This window comes from Triticum urartu, chromosome 5A, assembly GCF_056163025.1.
Source record: "Triticum urartu cultivar PI428250 chromosome 5A, HENAU_Tu73, whole genome shotgun sequence".
In the NCBI taxonomy this organism is placed as follows: domain Eukaryota; kingdom Viridiplantae; phylum Streptophyta; class Magnoliopsida; order Poales; family Poaceae; genus Triticum; species Triticum urartu.
The window spans coordinates 609843453-609851255 of NC_141877.1; positions in this window are offsets into that span (position 1 = coordinate 609843453).

Below are 7803 nucleotides of genomic sequence, written 5' to 3' on the forward strand. Positions count from 1 at the left end.
GGAGTCTATCACTTGGTCTATCCTTGGCAGGGCAAAAGGATCTTTGGGGCAGGCCTTGTTGAGACTTGTGTAGTCTATACACATGCGCCACTTGTTATTCTTCTTCAGCACAAGGACCGGGTTGGCGAGCCACTCTGGAAAGAAAACTTCCATGATGAAGCCGGCCGCCAAGAGCCGGGCTATCTCCTCCCCTACAATCCTGCGTTTCTCCTACGACAGTCGGCGGAGGGGTTGTCTGACTGGCTTTGCGTCTTCTCGAACATGTAGTTTGTGCTCGGCGAATTTCCTCGGAACACCCGGCATGTCCTTGGGGGACCACGCAAAGATGTCCCGATTCTCACGGAGGAAATCGGTGAGCTCGCCTTCCTATTTGCTGTTCAGGTTTGCCCCGATGACGGCAAACCTCTCTGGACGCTCGGGGTCAAGAGGTATCTTCTTTGTCTCCTTGGCCGGCTGGAAAGATCCTTGAGCATCATGCTCCTTGGGGTCGGGGGACACGGCCGGCTGCTTGCTGGCCATGGCCACGACCCGGTCCAGCATCTTCTTTTCTTCGGCGATCACAAGGGACTCGGCCAGCCGGCTGCTGGCCGCGGCGCACTCGGAGGACTTCTTGTAGTCGCCGGCTACGGTGATGACGCCTTTGGTGCTTGGTATCTTCATCTTGAGGTATGCATAGTGGGGGACCGCCATGAATTTGGCCAAGGCAGGTCGGCCCAGCAATGCATGGTAAGGGCTCTCCAGGTCCACCACTTCGAACCAGATCGCTTCCCGGCGGAAATGCTCCTTGTCCCCAAAAAGTACATCAATCTTGATTTTGCCAATGGGGGCGCAGGACAGGCCGGGTACGATGCCGTGGAACACTGTCCGAGTGGGCGTGAGCTGTTTTGTCTTGACGTTCAGTTTCTCCAGGGTGTCACGATACAGGATGTTGATGCTGCTCCCGCCGTCTATCAACACACGGGAGAAGCGGGCGGCGCGTCGGTCCGTCGCAAGGGTAGCTTCCAGGACCAAAGCATACGAGCCGGGAGACGGCATCACCTCTGGGTGGTCGGCCCGGCTCCAGCTGATGGGCTTTTCTGACCAATGCATGTGTCCAGCGGGGTTGGCAGCGACCACGCTGACTTCCTGGTGCTCTCGGCGTTTGCTGCGCCGGTCTTCGGGCTGGCTGGTGAAGACGACGTAGGTTGCTTGCTCATCAGGGAACTCGTCATGCACGGCTCCGACTGCGGGCCGAGCGGCCGGAGGCGGCGGAGGCGGAGGCGGCGGGCCGGCAGGCGGAGGTGGCAAGAGCCCCTCGCCCTTAGAGATTCAGGTGAGCCAGTTGCACTTCCGGGTCGTGTGGTTGGACGGCTTCGCGCCGCTGTGGAACTTGCAAGGGGCGTCGAGGGTTTGCTCGTAGGAGAAGGCGGGCTGCCAAGCCGGCCTGCCGCCCTTGGGCTTCTTGGGCGCCGGTCGTTCTTCAGGCGGTGCATCTTCGACCGTGGCCACCTGCCGGCTAGCGGGAGGCGGCGCGGGGCCCTTGCGCTTGTTGTCGTTCGAGTTGGGGTGTCGGCCGGGTTCTCCAGCCGGCGTCTTGGGCGTCGGGTTGAGCACCTTCCCGGACGCGTCTACCCGAAGCTCGGTCTTCATCGAGGAGTCGGCGGTGGCGTACTTGTCCGCTATGTCCAGAAGCTCGTCGAGAGTAGCCGGCTCGTCGCAGAGGAGCTTGTGCTTGAGGAGGGTGCCTTCTCGGCATCCGGCTGTGAAGTACTCTATGGCTTGTACCTCGTGCACCCCTTCACAGGAGTTGCGGAGCTCGGCCCAACGCGTGAGGTAATCGCGAGTGGACTCGGCGGGGCCTTGCACGCACAAGGAAAGCTGTCTGGGCTTGGGAGCCCGCTTGTAGGTGCTGGTGAAGTTGCGGATGAAGGCTTCTTTGAAGTCTAGCCAGCTGTTGATGCTACGCGGCTTGAGGCTGTTGAGCCAGGTCCGTGCCGTGCCCTGCAGCATGAGGGGCACGTACTTCACGGCGACGCGCCGATTGCCGTTGGCTATGCTAACTGCGGTGGAGTAGTCGATCAACCAATCTTCCGGCTTCACGGAGCCGTTGTACTTGGGCGTGTCTCTTGGGAGCGAGAACCCTTTGGGAAAGGGCTCGTCGCGGATGCAGGGGCCAAAGCAAGGCGGGCCGACATCGTCTTCTTCTTCCAATGCCAAGGATCGCGCCAGGCGGTCGATCCGATGGCAGGCGTCGTTCTCGCCGATTCCTTCGCGGCGGCCCAGCCGGCCGCTGAGAGTCGGGTGCGCCACTGGCGGTGAGGCGGGATATTTCTCTCCACGGGGCGGAGGCGGAGGCGGGTCGCCCCGCCACTCCATGGCTCGGGGATGACCGTCCGCGTCCCGCTCGATGGAGATCCGGGTCCGGCTACGGCTGGTAGCCGGTTCCTTCTCGCGTCGCGCGCGGGTATTGCTCGTAGTCGGCGTCCGGGACGTCGCGCCGTGCTCTCGGTGCGGGGGAAGGCTTTCCGCGCGAGCGTCGGCTTCGTGTCGCTGCGCGGCGGCGTCAATCAACTGCTGGATGCGCCGGGTCATGTGGGGAAGGTCTTCGGCTTCCAGGCCGTCCAGCTCGTCTACGGCCGCCTGGGCGGCACGCAAGTTCTCGAGCGGAGTGGCATAGACCGGGCGGTCGACTCCCAGTGTGTCGGCGATGACGGCGCCGCGTTGCCTGACAAGGCCGGCCTGGCTTGGCCCGCCCGGGGCCGGCGTGCCGAAGGCGACGCGGTCTGCCTCGCGCCGGTAGGCCTCAGTGAGGCGTCTTACGGAGGCCAGCCTCCGGCCCTCTGCGAGGAGGGCGAGGCGGCGTGCTTCCAGGGCTTCGTCGCCGGCGTCGGCCGGGAGAGGAGCGGACAAGTCGTGGGCCGCCGCGCGCGAGGCGTCGCGGGCGCTCTCGTCGGCCGGGCCGCCGTGGCCGACAACCATCACTTCGGCGGCGACAGCATCGTGGCCGTCGGCTCGAGGAAGCGGGTCGTTGTAGATCGCGACGTTGGTGGGGAAGGCGTCGTAGGAAGCCGTGTCGAAGTCGACAGGCATCGGGTCGGTGGAACCAACCGACTCCAGGTCCGCAGCGGGCTCGCTGGAGACATGGAGCTGGCCGAGAAGGTTGGCGAGGCGGTCAGTGCCCGCATCGGAGGCGAGCCCGTCGGGGACGAAGGTCTCGTCGGGGAGGCCGCTTGCCGCGCAGATGCTGGTGACGCCTTGCAGCGCGTCGTGGCAAGCGCCATCGGGCGTGCCGGGCTGGCTACGCTCGCTGGGGAGGAAGAGGGTTCCCGTCCAGAACAGGTCTCCGGACGACGGTGCGCCTGGCCCCACGGTGGGCGCCAGATGTCGGGTGGTGGGTGCGACATATGCCAACGGGTGGCTTATCTTTGTGGGAACCAGTAAGACATCGCCGGTGCCTGGAAGCGGGATAAGGCGAGGACATGCACGCTGGCGGATCTTACCCAGCTTCGGGGCTCTCCGTGGAGATAACACCCCTACTGCTGCTCTGCGGGGTCTCCGCATGATCACTCGAGGAATCAAGTAGCTACACGACGCTCCTTGAGCTGTTTATGGAGGGAGGAGGAAGAAGGGGCACGGCTAGCCTGCTTCCTCTCCTCGTATGGGGTCTAAGACTAGCAGGGGGTCGAACCCTTTGCATGGGTGCCCCGGGGGGTTTATATAGGCCTACCCCCCGGGGGTACAATGGTAATCCGGCTGGGCGCGGGGCCCAGCCGTCTGTGACTGCGCTCGTCGGCTTCTGCGCCGGCTGTTGGGGCCCGCCGGCTGGTGGGTCCCGCCGGCTGCCAACTCCTTGGTCACTGTGGCTTCATCTTGCTGACGTGAGCTTCATCATGGTAAGAGCGGCTACAGTACCGCCGCCTGTCGGACGATCGCTGTAGCCTTACCGCGTCTTGTCTCCTTAATGGGGCGTCCTCTTCGAGGGGGGCGGCGAGCCGGCTGCGGGGAGCCGGCTCCGTCTTGGGCCGGCTGGTTGGAAGCACGGCCGCCTTTGGCCGTCTCTCTACTTTAAGGGGCCCACCGCCTGTGGGCCACACTGGCGGCCCGTCGTAGGTGACGCCAGGGTCAACATGGCAACAGTGCTGCGTCGAACGGGTCATGCCTACCTCGTACGGCGCACTGTGCCAGGCGTGCCCCGGGATTCGGGGGTGGCAGGCTCTTCTGTAGCCACGCCCCGTCGTACCGCCGTTAGGTGGGTGCAAACTCTGTGGGTACGGTCTTAACTGCTTTACGGGGAGCCGGCTCGAAGGAGTCGGCCTTCTCACAGCCGGCTTCTTGGAGTCGGCCCTCTCATGAGGGTTAAAGTCGGACCGCCTTCCGAAAGCCGGCCTGGATCGCAGCCGGCTAGGGGAAGGCGGCCCTATGTCTTGGATTCTTGAGAGCCGGGCTGGCTCGTAGTTTTTGCAGAAGCGCCAGGGGAAGCCGGCTAGGCTACCCATGGCTAATTACTCCGACACTGGGCCAGTTGGCTCGGGTGGGCCGAAGCCCAAGGGGAGGCCAGGGGCTCTCCCACCCCTTTTCCTTTTCTTTTCCTTTTTCTTTTTCTTTTATTTTTCTTTTTCCAGCAGCTTTTGCATTTTATTTTGCCACAAATGACTTTGCAAAAAATATCCCACTGGCCAAAACAAATTCAAAGAAGTACTGTGCACTGCCACAAAAATGTTGGGAATGTTTTGAATCCCTTTGGATTTATTCAAAAAGAAAAGGACATTTTAAAAGGCTGTTTTGGCTCTGTTAAAAGCATTAGGCCCATTCAGGGTTGATGATGATTTTGTGTTCCTTAACAGCAAATAGTTTTGGATTATTTGCTAAAAGGTGAAGATTTTTCCAACAAGTTATGAGCAACTTCATTTTGCACTTTGAATTTGAATGGAATTCAAAAAAGGAATGTGAAATGAGATATTAACCCAACATGATTATTATTGCAAATCTCAATAGCTTAGCATCATCGTGATGGATTACTGTAGCATGACACTGGGGATGTTACATCATTGCAACAATAGCTTTGTTGCATAAACACCCTGCAATAAGAACCTTGCTGCAAAAGGGCATTTGCATATCGTGCAACAATATCTTTGTTGCAAAAAAAACATCAACACCGCCACCTATGTCGGCCGATTCCGGCGAGTACCTGCGGCAATCGACGACGCTCGGCACACTCCCGAGGTCGCCTCACTCCGCTCCTTCCTGCCCTCAACCTAGATGTCGTCGGAGCAGCCGCCGGGCACCCACTCTAGCATCACCCTCCCTGACCCTCTGCCTCACCCGGCTCCAGGCGTGATTCGCTGATGCCGGCGATCCTACTTCGCCGCTCTAACGCCCAATCTACTTCCCTCCCCTCTATCGTGTCTCCATCTTGAGCATGACAACCTCTGGGTTAGCGCCACAAAGAGCTCCCGAAGCCATGGCATCGTTGTCTTCCCTTCGCCAGTCTATAAGAAAACAGTTGTTGTGGTGGAAAAGATTCAACAACGCCCGAGTTGCAAACCTATATTATGGAAGAGGTTGCTCGTGAGTTGTATGATCAAAATGGGATCAACGGCCATGGAGGCGGCAGACACATGCGGCGTCATGGGTCAGGTGATGCCAAGCGTTTTCGATAAGTTATGGTATGGTCTTTGTAAAAGGAGGCTATGTTTTATGAAATAGACACAATTAGTTTTTTGAGATGGACACCCATACCGAGTTTCCTTTCTTCGAATAGGACCCTGATCTATTAGAAAAGCTCATCACACAAAACACTAAAAGTGCTAGTTATCGACTAGAGGAGGGGTGAATAGGCGATTTTTATGAAAATCTTCGAAACTAGCAAAGTCTTGGAAGACAGACAGTCAAATAACACCTAAACAGGAAGCAGCGGAAGATAAGCTACGCTAGCCATGCCATAGTCAAAGAAACGGTACAGAGAAAGCACGAAGACAAATAGCATCTAGGTAGAATAGATCGGAATAAGAAGACAGTATGAAGCCAAATAAGCAATCAGTGATGAATGGCTTAACACAATGAATTCAATCAGAGCAGGCAAGCAATGACTTCACGAAGACAATGATTTGGTAGACCAGTTCCAGTTGTTGTGTCAACTGTACGTTTGGTTAGGGAGTCTGAGATTGAACTCGGAAGACCATGTCTTCACCTTATTCCCCTTGAGCTAAGGTCGCTTAGTCCTCGCCCAATCACTCAGGTAAGTCTTCAAGGTAGACTTCCAAACCTTCACAGACTTCGTTCATCGATGATCCACAATGACTCTTGGATCCTCAGAACACGACGCCTAACCGACTGAAAGATCACAGTCTTCAAATGTAACAAGTCTTCATATCACGCGGACAAAAAGACTTCAGTGATGCCAAATACTCTTTGGGCTCTGGGTGTTTTGGGTTTTGTCCTCGCAAGAATTCTCTCTCAAAGGCTTCTGAGGTGGGTTGCTCTCAAACGACAAAAGCCATGTACTAACTCTGAGCAGCCGCCAATTTATGGTGGAAGGGGGTGGCTATTTATAGCCAGGGGACAACCCAATATGATATGTCCAAAATGACCCTGGGTCATTGGGGAACCAACACGTGTCCAAGGGTCAGATTTCAAACACACGCGGCACCTTGACTTGGGCTACAAGTAAAGCTGACTTATCTAACTCAGATAAGATTTTCTCTCATTGTCTTCACTCGAAGACATAGGATTTGGGTTGAGCATCACGTCAGTTTTCTGACATTGTTCACTTGGACCCCACTTAATAGTTCGGTGATTCCTATGACTCAAGAAAGAAGAAAATGAAACTACAAAAGAAATTATGTCTTCGCACTCCATTGTCTTCAAGTGAATTTCTTCCCACATCATTATCTTCTATGTGAATGTCTTCTCGAACCACCAATGTCTTCATACATTTTTAGGGGTCATCTTCGATGGGTAAACCGAATCAATAGGGATTTCTACCTGTGTTCTCCTGTGAATCTCACAAACACATTAGTCTCTCAACCACGTTTGTCGTCAATATTCTAAAACCACCTATGCGCAAGTTGTTGGCGCCGTCTTAAGGAGGCCTACCGACCAAGTAGCAGGCCTACGTCGCACTATGGCTTGATGGGCCTATATCCAGCCTGGTGGGCCAACTTTCAGTCCAGCGATGTACCACCGATAAAATCTTCCCTATCATACCTTGTCTAACCTTGTCAATGATAGCCAGAAAATCTTTATGCACCTGCCCCTGAGGACTAGCTCTAGGGAGACGTAGTCATTGTCGTTGAAACTCTTGCATTAGTCTAAAGCACTTGACATCAGATGTCACCGTCGCACATGGCGAGAAACACTAACCTCGCTATCCCAAGGAGAGCGGGAAGTTACAGTGGAGCTTCATCAAATCCGTCTCGTCGAACAAACTCGAGGAGGATCGAAACCCGGAAGACCAGCTCGAAGATGAAATGCCACCATCCGTCCGAGCACCGCCCTTGTGAGGACCAAAAAACCTAACCTCAACTATTAGCCAGAGCCGAGGGGCCAAGCTTCCCCTCCCCGCCATCGGCCGTCGGGGCGGCTTGGGGGAGAGTCGAACCCACAGGCTCGTCGGCGGAGCCAAGAGAGCTCGAGTTCTTCCCTAGCCGCTGCTTTCACGAGAGGGGGGGGAAAAGATTTTTGACACCAGTACCAAGTTTTGAAGATAGTTGTCTAAATATCTCTTAAGTTTTGAATAGAGCTTTAGAGAAAAAAACATGAGCTCTGGTTTCTGGAGAAATCGTCTTCGTTTGATTTGCCGAAGGGTGGGGTGTCACGTATTGT